Here is a 14055-nt window from a genome sequence, read left to right on the forward strand (position 1 = left end):
AGAGAGAGAGAGAGAATCACACTTCTGGAGGCCAGAAATCTGAAAGGTGTTGGCAGGATCTTGCTCCCTCCAAAGTCTTGAGGGAGGAATCATTTGTTGCCTCTCCCAGCTCCTGGTAGCCTGATGGTTGCTGGCAATTCTGGGCTCTCAGTCATTTGGTTTTTCTTGATAGAAACTTTCCAAAGTTTATAACTGTATGTTTATTTGACTGATAGGTAGGTGAATCAGTAGTGCCATCTTCATTCACTTTCCAAGTGACACATCATTTGAGGCATAGTTACAAGGAATATAACTGAAGCAGCATCCAACGGAAACAGTCCTCTGTGCACAATACAAGTGCTACAATCCCCAAACAGGTGTGTGGAGGCAAGATTGGAAGTGGACATTAGGAAGCCAAACAAGCTGTTCTCCACACGGCCGGACTGATCCTCAAAACACTTCAGTGGTTCCCCATCTTACTCAGAATAAACACTGAAGTCCTTACAGTGGCCTCCAGGGCCCTACACTGCTCTGATCTCACCTTTACTACTCCCCCGACCCCAGCACTTCTCTGATGTGCCCACCCTGGCCTCCTTGCTGCTCTTCAAACACTCCAGGCAAGCTCCTGCCTCATGGCCTCTGGCTCTACCCCCTGCCTGGAATGCTTTTCTATCAGACCTCCTTCAGGACATATTCTTTTTTTTTTTTTTTAACCTTTAATTAATTAATTAATTAATTTATGGCTGCGTTGGGTCTTCGTTGCTGCACATGGGCTTTCTCTAGTTGTGGTGAGCGGGAGCTGCTCTTCGTTGCGGTGCGCAGGCTTCTCACTGCGGTGGCTTCTCTTGTTGTGGAGCACAGGCTCTAGGCGCGAGGGCTTCAGTAGTTGTGGCACGCAGGCTCAGTAGTTGTGGATCGCGGGCTCTAGAGTGCAGGCTCAGTAGTTGTGGCTCACCGGCTTAGTTGCTCCTGACATGTGAGATCTTCCCGGACCAGAGCTCGAACCCGTGTCGCCTGCATTGGCAGGTGGATGCTTAACCACTGTGCCACCAGGGAAGTCCCAGGACATATTTTAATGACTACATCTCAGTAAGGTGTTCCTTGACCATCCCAGCCTTGGGAACAGCAGTGAGGGTCACTGTGGCTGAGGCAGAGTGGAGAGGTCCACAGGAGTGGTGTCTCTGAGCCTGCCCAAAGCATTTGTGTCCAACAGACAGGAGGAACTGGTCTGGGTAGCAGAATCACGGAGCAGAAAACAGCTGCAGCCATGAAGCCCAACACTTTCAGCTAAAGCCTTGGCCTCTCCCCATTTGCTAGACAGGGAAGAGACCACTCCTCCAACCTGGATTTTTAGAAGACCCAAAGAAGAGGGGGAAATTCTTCAAAACATAACTGAGGATGGCTTTCTCACCACTGGCTGTGAGGACTAGGAACCATAGTTACTCAATTTAGAACATGTAGACAAGATAACAATTCACTCACCCAGTTGTTCACATCTACCCCACTGCATTCAGAGCAAAGCCTTTCCCTGGTACACTTGTGAGTATAAATAGATGAAAGAGGGAGGAAATCATCACGTTGCTCACTTTAAGTATACGCAGTTTTGTCAATTATACTTTAATAAAGCTGAAAAAAATAATTTCTTTTTAAAAAGGAGCACTCAGAACAGCAAACTCTTAATTATACAAATTAAATGTAGTATTTTCTGTTTAGTGTAAGCCACAGCCATCGAGATGGTGATGTTACTGTAATCATATACATAGCTGTTGATTAACACAATGAAATAGCTCAAATCTCTCACAAACTTTGCTTCACTCTTTATTATGCCAAAAAATCACAACCCAAATTAAATCTTCATGTCTCTGAGAAAACCTCAACTATTTTGTAGGTTTCCTTTTTTTTAATGATGCCGTTTTAGCCAAAGAAATGTGCAAAAATCCTGTATTCACAAATAGTTTGATACCAGCAACCACTTGGTTATACTGTAAATAGGTAGCCAGCTGAAAATTTTTGGCAATTTAATTGCAGCTTGGCAGCTATGAAGACAAGCCAAGGGCTTCCCTGGTGGCGCAGTGGTTGAGAGTCCGCCTGCCGATGCAGGGAACACGGGTTCGTGCCCCGGTCTGGGAAGATCCCACATGCCACGGAGCGGCTGGGCCCGTGAGCCATGGCCGCTGAGCCTGCGTGTCCGGAGCCTGTGCTCCGCAACGATAGAGGCCACAGCGGTGAGAGGCCCATGTACCGCAAAAAAAAAAAAAAAAAAAAGACAAGCCAACAGGCTACCCTGCTGTCTCAATAAATCTGACTCACATACATTGTATGAGCTGCTTGATCTCTGAGTAATCACAAAAAACAAATCAGCAGAGAGAGGAATTCATAAAAAGAGAATAAAGCTTTGCAAAATAGAACCTGTCTTTGGATCTTCAGAAGTGACTAAAACATTTTAATAGGGCTCTTTTACTGCCTCTTTCTGTTTACCTATGAAATATTGACAGGTCTTCCTGACTGGGAAAAATCAAAACTCATTAAACTCTCTATGTCTTACTTGATTGAATAAAAGAGGTAGAAAGATAGAATGGTTATTATGAGAAAAGAGAAACAATAGGAAGTATGGAAATTGGAGCTCCAAACATCAATCTTAATTTGTGCATTCCTGAGCAATTTTCTAAGTAGACATCAGCTTCCCATATCTCTTGTGGTGAGGCATCGTCTTCTGGACATCCACACCTGCCACTCAATACCTTCCAGTCCACATGTGCCTCAAAGGTTAAACTTCTGTCTGTTGTCCTCCTGTTGCATTTCCATTTTCTTCAGATTTCCCCCACGATATGCGTGTTGACTTTTGTTTCGAGACTACGTCCAAATGCTACCTACCCCTCTTCTGGATTGAAAGGATTCTATAAGCACAGGGAAGTCAGCGAAGAGCTCATCTGAAGCTCATTTGCCTTTTCTGAGTTTTAGATTAAGGGAATGTTATGATGAGAGGAAAATGGGTGAGGAGAGGTGATAACTCATGTCTGGATGAAACAGATATTAAAAAAATATGATGCTGTTGAAAGGCAAATACTACAGCAGGACTTCCACGAGGCAGGCTATAAATACTAATTCTTCCCTACACCCTGAGTATTTGGCTCTTCAGATTAATAGCCTTGGTTCCTTCAACCACACCTCTGAAGACTAAGAGCTCGACGTCCTTCACCATACTGGCCATCTTCCTGTTCATTGCATAAAACAGATAATGTAAAAATTTTGTCTTCTATTTTCATTCTTCTCACAGCTATTAGGATTTGGAAAAACTGCCTCATAATTCAATGTTTGCAGTGTTTTATAGCTTGCAAACACTGTACATATGTTATCTCATTTAATCTCCACCACTCTCAACTTTACAGATAAAGAAAACAGATTTCTTTACAGATCAGAGAGGTTAAACAATTGGCACACAGCTCATAGAAAAAAGGAGTCAGAGCTAAAACCCAGGTAGGCCCTTATCTTCTAGTTCAGCACTCTTTTCATGCACCAGTTCCATCTCAAAGAAGGGGGAAAGCTTTGGAGTTCTTGATAATATTGAAAGTGAGGCTTATTTTCAAATACAGCCTATAAAATTGTATATATAGCTTTAGGAGAGGTCTGAGGAAGATACAACTTCATTTGATTGCTTCAAAAGCAATACAAAGAAAAAAGATAGTATTCTATTTCTTCATTTTTAAATTCAACTTCTATTAAAGAACAAAATAGTCTGTAAATTCAAAATCCACTTAGGCCCACATAAACCACTTTTATTTTTTTTAATTCTGCATTTCAGTTCTATAAATATGGTCTGTTTTTAAGCCCTATGATCAAAAATTTCTAGGGGTTATATAATACACTTTAAAAACTATGTCCTCTTACACTCCCTTCCTCAGAAGCTGACAGATTAAAACAAAAATTCATACATTATTGAGAGTGAACTATTTCCCAAAGAACAATTAAAATAAAATGTATAATCTTTTAAGCTACACATTTTACACATTGTGACTGTGTACTTCCTGTGATTTAGGTTTCATGTGTACGATTTCCTACAGGTTTGTGAATTTCTCGGTAGACTGAAAGTACATACTCTGCGTATTGAATAGGATTTTTTGAGAAATGATATTGGGCTGCTGAACTTCATAAGTTCAAAAGTTTAGAAATCTTTCCTATGTTTCTGAGTAACAGTTTAGCTCTTTATGTGTATGTGTGTGTGTGTGTGTGTGTATACGTACACACATATATAATAAACATAATATATCATTATTACATATAATTATACTATATTATATAATTAATAAAATATAAATCAATAATACAATTAATTACATTGTATTATGTTGTATATTTATATTCTAATATAAATTATAATATGCAATTAGCTATTTTCTTTTTTTTTTTTTTTTTTTTGCGGTACGTGGGCCTCTCACTGTTGTGGCCTCTACCCTTGCGGAGCACAGGCTCCGGACGCGCAGGCTCAGCGGCCATCGCTCACGGGCCCAGCCGCTCCGCGGCATGTGGGATGTTCCCGGACCGGGGCACGAACCCGTGTCCCCTGCATCGGCAGGCGGACTCTCAACCACTGAGCCACCAGGGAAGCCCCAGCTATTTTCTTTTTTTCTTTTCTTTTTTTTTGTGGCTATGTTGGGTTTTCGTTGCTGCGCGCAGGCTTTCTCTAGTTGCAGCAAGTGGGGGTTACTCTTCGTTGTGGTGCATGGGCTTCTTATTGCAGTGGCTTCTCGTTGTGGAGCACTGGCTCTAGGTGCACGGGTTTCAGTAGTTGCAGCAGGCAGGCCAGTACTTGTGGCACGTGGGCTCAGCAGTTGTGGTTCGTGGGCTCTAGAGTGCAGGCTCAGTAGTTGTGGCGCATGGGCTTAGTTGCTCGGGCATGTGGGATCTTCCCCGACCAGGGCTTGAACCCGTGTTCCCTGCATTGGCAGGCAGATTCTTAACCACTGCACCACCAGAGAAGTCCCACACAGATAGCTCTTGATTCATTTCTTTCCTTACAGCTTGCTAGAACCAACAAAAAGATCATTAAGTAAAATGATTAGAGTGGGCAGATTTTCTTGTTCCCTATTTTAATGGGGATAGTGTGACAGTTTCACAAATTAGTAAGACATTTGCCATTAGTTTCTGACAAATGTTTATTAATGTTAAACAATTTCTTTCTGTTTCTAGCATACTAAAATTTTTTTATTAGGCACAGAAGTTTAGAAAGGAATTTTGGCTAAGACATGGCTATTTCTAAGATCAGACCTGATCCAGTGTGCTTTGGGCTGTTGAGAAAGAGATTTACCAACTTCAACTTCATAAAGAAAGCCTAGGAAATCAAAACAATTAAAAAGAAATTGTTTGGTGCTATAAAGCTTAAAACATGGAGGAAAGTGTTTTTAAAAAACAAAAACATTCAAGCATTTTGTATATATCCATGTCCTGAATGTCTCCATATGCCCTGGAGAAGGAAGCTTAAATTCAAAAATAGTTATTAAAAGTAATCCTGACACTGACCAAGAATGCATTCTGACTGTGAACTAGTTCTTATGCTACTCAAAACCTAATCAAATAACAATTTTTCTATTTGCAAATAATGAGACTGACAAGGGCTTAATTTCCAAAATATACAAACAGCTCATACAACTTAACACTCAAAAAACAAACAACCCGGGCTTCCCTGGTGGCACAGTGGTTGAGAGTCCGCCTGCCGATGCAAGGGACACGGGTTCGTGCCCCGGTCCGGGATGATCCCACATGCCATGGAGCGGCTGGGCCTGTGAGCCATGGCCGCTGAGCCTGCGCGTCAGGAGCCTGTGCTCCGCAACAGGAGAGGCCACAAAACAAAACAAAACAAAACAAAAACAACCCAATCAGAAAATGGGAAGAAGACCTAAACAGACATTTCTCCAAAGAAGACATACTGATAGCCAACAGGCACATGAAAAGATGCTCAAAATCACTAATTATTAGAGAAATGCAAATCAAAAATACAATGAGGTACCACCTCACACTGGTCAGAATGGCCATCATTAAAGAGTCCACAAATAACAAGTGCTGGGGAGGGTGTAGAGAAAAGGGAACCCTCCTACAGTATTTGTGGGAATGTAAGTTGGTGCAGCCACTGTGGGAAACAGTGTGGAGGTTGCTCAAAAAACTAAAGATGAAGTTGCCATATGATCCAGCAATCCCACTCCTGGGTGTACATCTGGACAAAACTATAATTCGAAAAGATACATGCACCCCTATGTTCATAGCAGCACTATTCACAGTAGCCAAGACATGAAAACAACCTAAATGTCCATCAACAGATGAATGTATAAAGAAGATGTGATACATATATACAGTGGAATACTACTCAACCATAAAAAAGAATGAAATAATGCCATTTGCAGCAACATGGATGGACCTAGAGATTATCACACTAAGTGAAGTAAGTCAGAAAGAGAAAGACAAATACCATACGATATCCTTATATGTGGAATCTAAAATATGACACAAATGAACTTATCTATGAAACAGAAACAGACTCACAGACATAGAGAACAGACTTGTGGTTGTCAAGGGGGTGGGGGAGGGATGGACTGGGATTTGAGGATTAGCAGATGCAAACTATTATATATAGAATGGATAAACATCAAAGTCCTACTGTACAGCACAGGGAACTATATTCAATATCTGTGATAAACCATAATGGAAAAGAATATAAAAAATAATGTATATGTATGTGTAACAATCACTTTGCTGTACAGCAGAAATTAACACAACATTGTATATCAACTATACTTCGGTTAAAAAAAGAACAATTTTTCTTCTGGTGTCTTTTAGACTAATCATTCCGAACAGGTCATAAGAGCCGAAATTATTTTGTAATTATTCTTATTCTTTGCAATTAGTTTTGTAGTTCTTTACTGTTTTAGAAAGCAGTTTTACACATATTAATTCACATTTCTAAAACTCCATCTCAGTAAGCATTATCTCAATATTTGGGCGACTGTATTTCCAGGCATTTAAAAAAACATGATTTCTTTAAAGATACGTTTTTGGACTCTTTGAGCTGCACTTTCACATTTACTAACATAATCCTTATCTATTTATTTATTTATTTATTTTAAACTTTTTTTTTTTGGCTGTAACATGTGGCTTGTGGGATCTTAGTTCCCCCACCAGGGACTGAGTCCCCCATCAGGGACTCCACAGTGAAAGCGTGGAGTCCTAACCACTGAACCTCCAGGGAATTCAAGCAGGATTGGTGATTTTGCTGTTTAACACAGCCTCCCAAAAAGCTTGTGTACTGCAAACTACAAAATGTTGCTGAAAGAAATTAACAATACAAATAAATGGAGCAACATCCCATGTTCCTGGATTGGAAGACTTAGTATTGTTAAGATGTCTATACTAATCAAAACAATCTACAGATTCAATGTGACCCCTATCAAAATCCCAATGATGTTTTTTACAGAAACAGAAAATTTATCCTAGAATTCATATAAATAGATCCAGATAGCGAAAACAATATTGAAAGTGAAAAATAAAGTTGGAGGTCTCACACTTCCTGATTGCAAAACAACTACAAATCTATGGTACTCAGAAGAGTGGTAGTGGCATACAGACAGACATATAGACCAGTGGAATAAAATAGATGACCCAGAAACAAATTTCAAATGATTTTCAACAAGAGTGCCAAGAATATTCAATGGGGAAAGGATAGTCTCTTCAACAGGATATCCAGTTCAGAAAACTGGATATTCATATGCAAAAGAACAAAGTTAAACCCTTACCTTACACCATAAACAAACATTAACTCTAAATGGAATAAAGACTTAAATGTATGACCTAAAAATATAAAACTCCTAGAGGAAACCATAGAGGAAAATCTTCATGACATTGAATTTGGCAATGATTTCTTGGATACGACACCAAAAGCACAAGCAACAAAAGAAAAAAATACAGATGGGACAAATCAGATTTTAAAACTTTTGTGCATCAAAGGACAGAATCAACAGAGTGAAAGACAACCTAAGGAATGGGAGAAAATATTTACAAATCATATATCTGATAAGGGGTTAATATCCAGAATATATAAAGAACTCCTACAACTAAACAACAAAAAAATCAAATAGCCCAGTTAGAAAATAAATGGTCAAAGGACTTGAGTAGATACTTCTCCAAAGAAGATATACAAATGGCCAAAAAGAATATGGAAAAAAAAAAAAGAATATGAAAAGATGCTCAACATTACTAATCACCAGAGAAATGCAAATCAAAATCACACTGAGATATTACTTTACACTATTATGATAGCTACTACCAAAAAAAAAAAAAGCCACCGAAACTAACAAGTGTTGGCAGGGATGTGGAGAAGTTGGACCTTGTGCATTGTTGGTGGGACTGTAAAATGGTACAACCATTACAGAAAACAGTACAGTGGTTCCTCAAAAAATTAAAAATAGAACTACCGTATGATCCAGCAATCCCACTCCTGGGTATAATCCAAAATAATTGAAAGCAGGATCTCAAAGAGATATTTTTACACCCACATTCATAGCAGTACTATTCACAATAGCAAAGATGTGGAAGCCACCCAAATGTCCATCAATGGATGAAATAAAATGTGGTATATAAGCACAATGAAATACTATGCAACCTTTTAAAAAAGGAAGTGCGGTCACATGCTACAACATGGATGAACCTAGAAATCATTATGCCCCGTGAAATAAGCCAGACACAAAACAACAATACTCTGTGATTCCACTCACATGAGTTGTCTAAAGTAGTCAAATTCACTGAAATAGAAAGTTGAATGGTGGTTACCAAGTTCTGCAAGACAAAAAATTCTGGAGATCTGTTTCACAATAATGCAAATATATTTTACACTACTGAACTGCATACTTTAAAATAGTTAAGAGAGTACATTTTATGAGATGTGTTTTTTCTTTTTTTTTTAATAAATTTATTTAATTATTTTTGGCTGTGTTGGGTCTTCGTTGCTGCACACAGGCTTTCTCTAGTTGAGGTGAGCGGGAGATATTCTTCATTGTGGTGCGCGGGCTTCTCATTGTGGTGGCTTCTCTTGTTGTGGAGCACGGGCTCTAGGCGTGCGGGCTTCAGTAGTTGTGGCGTGTGAGCTTCAGTAGTTGTGGCTCGCAGGCTCTAGAGCGCAGGCTCAGTAGTTATTGCACACGGATTTAGTTGCTCCAAAGCATGTGGGATCTTCCTGGACCAGGGCACAAACCTGTGTCCCCTGCATTGGCAGGCAGATTCTTAACCTCTTCCCAGATTCTTAACCTCTTCCCTTCCCACCAGGGAAGCCCATGAGATGTGTTTTTTCAATTAAAACTTTCAATCATTAAAACTTACAATCATTAAAACTTTCAATCATTAAAACTTTCAATCATTAAAATCATAAAAATTAAACTTTCTGGGCTTCCCTGGTGGCGCAGTGGTTGAGAGTCCGCCTGCCGATGCAGGGGACAGAGGTTCGTGCCCCGGTCCGGGAAGATCCCACATGCCGCGGAGCAGCTGGGCCCGTGAGCCATGGCCGCTGAGCCTGCGCGTCTGGAGCCTCTGCTCCGCAACGGGAGAGGCCACAACAGTGAGAGGCCCGCATACTGAAAAAAAAAAAAAAATTAAACTTTCAATCATTAGAGAAATGCAAATCAAAACTACAATGAGATATCATCTCACACCAGTCAGAATGGCCATCATCAAAAAATCTAGAAACAATAAATGCTGGAGAGAGTGTGCAGAAAAGGGAACCCTCTTGCACTGTTGGTGGGAATGTAAATTGATACAGCCACTGTGGAGAACAGTATGGAGGTTCCTTAAAAAACTACAAATAGAACTACCATATGACCCAGCAATCCCACTACTGGGCATATACCCTGAGAAAACCATAATTCAAAAAGAGTAATGTACCAAAATGTTCATTGCAGCTCTATTTACAATAGCCCGGAGATGGAAACAACCTAAGTGCCCATCATCGGATGAATGGATAAAGAAGATGTGGCACATATATACAATGGAATATTACTCAGCCATAAAAAGAAATGAAATTGAGCTATTTGTAATGAGGTGGATAGACCTAGAGTCTGTCATACAGAGTGAAGTAAGTCAGAAAGAGAGAGACAAATACTGTATGCTAACACATATATATGGAATTTAAGAAAAAAAATGTCATGAAGAACCTATGGGTAAAACAGGAATAAAGACACAGACCTACTAGAGAATGGACTTGAGGATACGGGGAGGGGGAAGGGTAAGCTGTGACAAAGCGAGAGAGAGGCATGGACATATATGCACTACCAAACGTCAGCTCGGTGCTTTGTGACCGCCTGGAGGGGTGGGATAGGGAGGGTGGGAGGGAGGGAGACACAGGAGGGAAGAGATGTGGGAACATATGTGTGTGTATGGTTGATTCATTTTGTTGGAAAGCAGAAGATAACACACGATTGTAGAGCAATTATACTCCAAAAAAATTATTTTTAAAATAAATAAACTCAAAATGGATTAAAGACCCAAACATAGGAGCTTAAACTGTAAAACTCTTAGAAAAAAACGTGGGAGGAAAGCTCCATAACATTGGATTTGGCAATGATTTTTTGCATATAGTGCCAAAAGCATAGGCAACCAAAGAAAAAAATTACTATTTTTGCTGAGTTTAGAATTCTGATTGACTGTTTTATTCTTTCAGTACTTTAAAGACAGAAGTCACTGTCTTCTGGCTTGCTTTTTTTTTTTTTTTTGGCCTTGTGGCATGCGAACCTGTGCTCCCTGCAGTGGAAGCAGGCAGGGAGTCTTAACCAGTGGATCGCCAGGGAAGTCCCTGGCTTGCATTCTTTCTGATGACAAATCTACTATCATCCTCATCTTTGTTCCTTTGCACATAGTATCTTTTTTCTCTAGATGTTTTTAAGATTTTCTTCTTATCATTATAATTATGATGTGCCTTGGGGCACATGTTTCTGCTGTTTGGAGTTTGTTGAACTCCTTGGATATGTAGGTTTATAGTTTACATCAAATTTGAAAAAAAATTGGCAGTGATTTCTCTGTCCCTTCATCTGTCTTTCTTCTCCTTCTGGAACTCCAGGAACATTTGTGTATAGGTCACTCAATGTTGTGTTACAGCTCACTGATGCTCTATTCTTTTCTTTTCAGTCTCTTATCTCACTATATTTTGTTTCGGATAGTTTCTATGGCTATGTCTTTAAGGTCACTAATCTTTTTTTAAAATATTTATTTACTGGGTTGCGCTGGGTCTTAGTTGTGGCATGCAAACTCTTTTTTAATTTAAAAAATTTTTATCTTTGGCTGTGTTGGGTCTCTGTTGCTGCGCGGGCTTTCTCTAGTTGTGTCGAGCAGGGGCTACTCTTCGTTGTGGTGCACGGGCTTCTCATTGTGGTGGCTTCTCTTGTTGTGGAGCATGGGCTCTAGGCACGGGGCTTCAGTAGTTGTGGCACACGGGCTCAGTAGTTGTGTCTCGCGGGCTCTAGAGCACAGGATCAGTAGTTGTGGCTCATGGGCTTAGTTGCTCTGCATCATGTAAGGTCACTAATCTTTTATTTGCAGTGTCTAACTGTCATTAATCACATCTGGTGTTTTTCATCTCACACACTATTTCTTAATTGATTCAGATCTTTTTTTTTTTAAATAACTTGCAGATCTCTCCTTATTATGTTCATACTTTCCTCTGCCTTCATGAATAAATGGAGGGGATTTAAAAATATAATAATTGTTTGAAAGTCTTTGTCAGAATTCTACCATATGTGTCATTTCTGTGTCTTTATATTGATTGATTTTTCTTCTCATTGTCATGCTTTGCTGCTTCTTTTCATGCCCGGTGTGTTTTGATTGCATACCTCATAATTTATTATTATGAATTATACCTTCTAGGATGCTAGAGTTTTTTTTTAATTCCTTTAAATATTTTTGAGCTGTTTTGGATGCAGTTAGGTTACTTGGAAACAGTTTGATCCTTTTGAAGCTTGCTTTTAAGCTTTGTTAGGTGGAGCCTGAGTAGTCTTTAGAGCTAATTTTGCTCTACCACTGAGGCAATACCTTTCTGAGTAGTCTATTTGAATGAAAAGCCCCGTGTATGTTAGGAGGTCTTTTCTTTCTGGCCAGAGAGGACACAAAGTCTTACCAGGCATGTGTGAGGTCATAAATTTTTCAGCCTGCTTCTTTGTGGTGTTCTTTCTCTAGCCCCAGGTAGGTTCTTCATGTGTAAGTACTGATGAATACTCAGCTGAAAACTAGAGGGGAAACCTCTGTAGATTTCTAGAGCTTTCGTTCTGAGCAGTTTGCTATTGAATAAGTACTGTGTCCTATGAATTCTAGGCACCTTGGTTTCCTCTGCTTCTCAATTCTGTCTCCTCAACTCAGGGAGACTGCTGGCCTTTGCTTGGGTTACCCTCCCTGAGTTCAGGAAATTCTCTCCAGGCCATATGGTGGGTCAGTCATACTACTCACCTCATTGTTTTCCTCTATGTTCATTCTTTCTCATCTCCAAGACTTGTTTTCAATGCTTTTAAATTTTAGAGTTCTCCAGTGCTAAGTCCTTGGGTTCCTTCCCCTTTTACTATGTACCACTCCCTTATGCGCTCACCTTGTCACATGATTTTAATACCATCGTTACATTCATGACTCCTTTATTTACTTCTCGAGGCTTGCTCTCACTTCAGAATTATTTTTTCAATTGCCTTCATGATATCCCCACTTTGATGTGTAATTGTCATCTCAAACTTAATATATACTAAAATTGCTCCTCCTACAGTCTTCTTTTTTTAAAATAAATAAATTTATTTATTTATTATTTATTTATTTTTGGCTGCATTGGGTCTTTGTTGCTGCACGCGGGCTTTCTCTAGTTGCGGCGAGTGGGGGCTACTCTTCGTTGCGGTGTGTGGGCTTCTCATTGCGGTGGCTTCTCTTTCTGCAGAGCACGGGCTCTAGGCGTGCAGGCTTCAGTAGTTGTGGCTCGCGGGCTCAGTAGTTGTGGCGCACAGGCTTAGTTGCTCTGCGGCATGTGGGATCTTCCTGGACCAGGGCTCGAACCCGTGTCTCCTGCATTGGCAGGTGGATTCTTAACCACTGTGCCACCAGGGAAGTCCCCTATAGTCTTCTTAACGGCAACATTTTTCTTTTCAATGCTTGGGATAAAGACCTTGGTGTCATCCTTGACCCTTTTCTTACTCTTACTCCTCAGTTTCAGTTTGTTAGCAAATCCTGGCAACTCTACCAAATCAAACCCAAGAATTCAACACTTCTCCCCACTCCCATTACTTCCACCCTGGTCCAGGCCAGTGTCATCTCTTACCTGGCTGTATTTAATAGTATCTTATCTTCCTGGCTTCTCTCAACATAGCAGCCAAATTCATCCAGATTAGTCATAAGTTACAGCATATCACTTCTCTGCTCAAAATCCCGCAAGAGCTTCCCAGTTAACTAAAAATAAAAGCCAAAGCCCTTACTCTGACCTACAAGCCCTACCCCATCATCCCTCTTCCCCCCTCACACACACTCACTCACTGTACTCTAGTCACTCTGCCTCTTCACTGTTTCCCAACTATTTCAGGCATCTTCACACCTTGGCCTTTGCTTGGAATTCTTTACCACTAGAATTCTCTTGACCCAGCAAGCACAGGGTCAGTTCTTCGTATTCTCTTCAGGTCTTTATTTAAAAGTTACTTTTTCAGTTAGACCTTATCTGAGTTAACTAAATATCTGTATATCTTCATGTATATTTCCTTATTTAGTCGTCATCACCCTATGAGGGAAGTACTATTAATTATCCCCATTTTACAAATGAGGAAAATAGAAGTTAGAGAGGTTAAGTGGGCTGCTCAAGGTCACACTGCTAGTAAATGGTAGAGCATGCAGACTGATTCCAGAACCTTCTCTATATCCTATCTATAATTATCCTCTATATAGGATATTTATTCTATACATAGGATATTTAGCCTATGTATATATACCTTTTTAAAATTTTATTTTAATTTTTGGCTGCATTGGGTCTTCGTTGCTGCACACAGGCTTTCTCTAGTTGCGGTGAGCGGGGACTACTCTTTGTTGCGGTGC

This window comes from Delphinus delphis, chromosome 5 (assembly GCF_949987515.2).
Source record: "Delphinus delphis chromosome 5, mDelDel1.2, whole genome shotgun sequence".
NCBI classification, from domain to species: domain Eukaryota; kingdom Metazoa; phylum Chordata; class Mammalia; order Artiodactyla; family Delphinidae; genus Delphinus; species Delphinus delphis.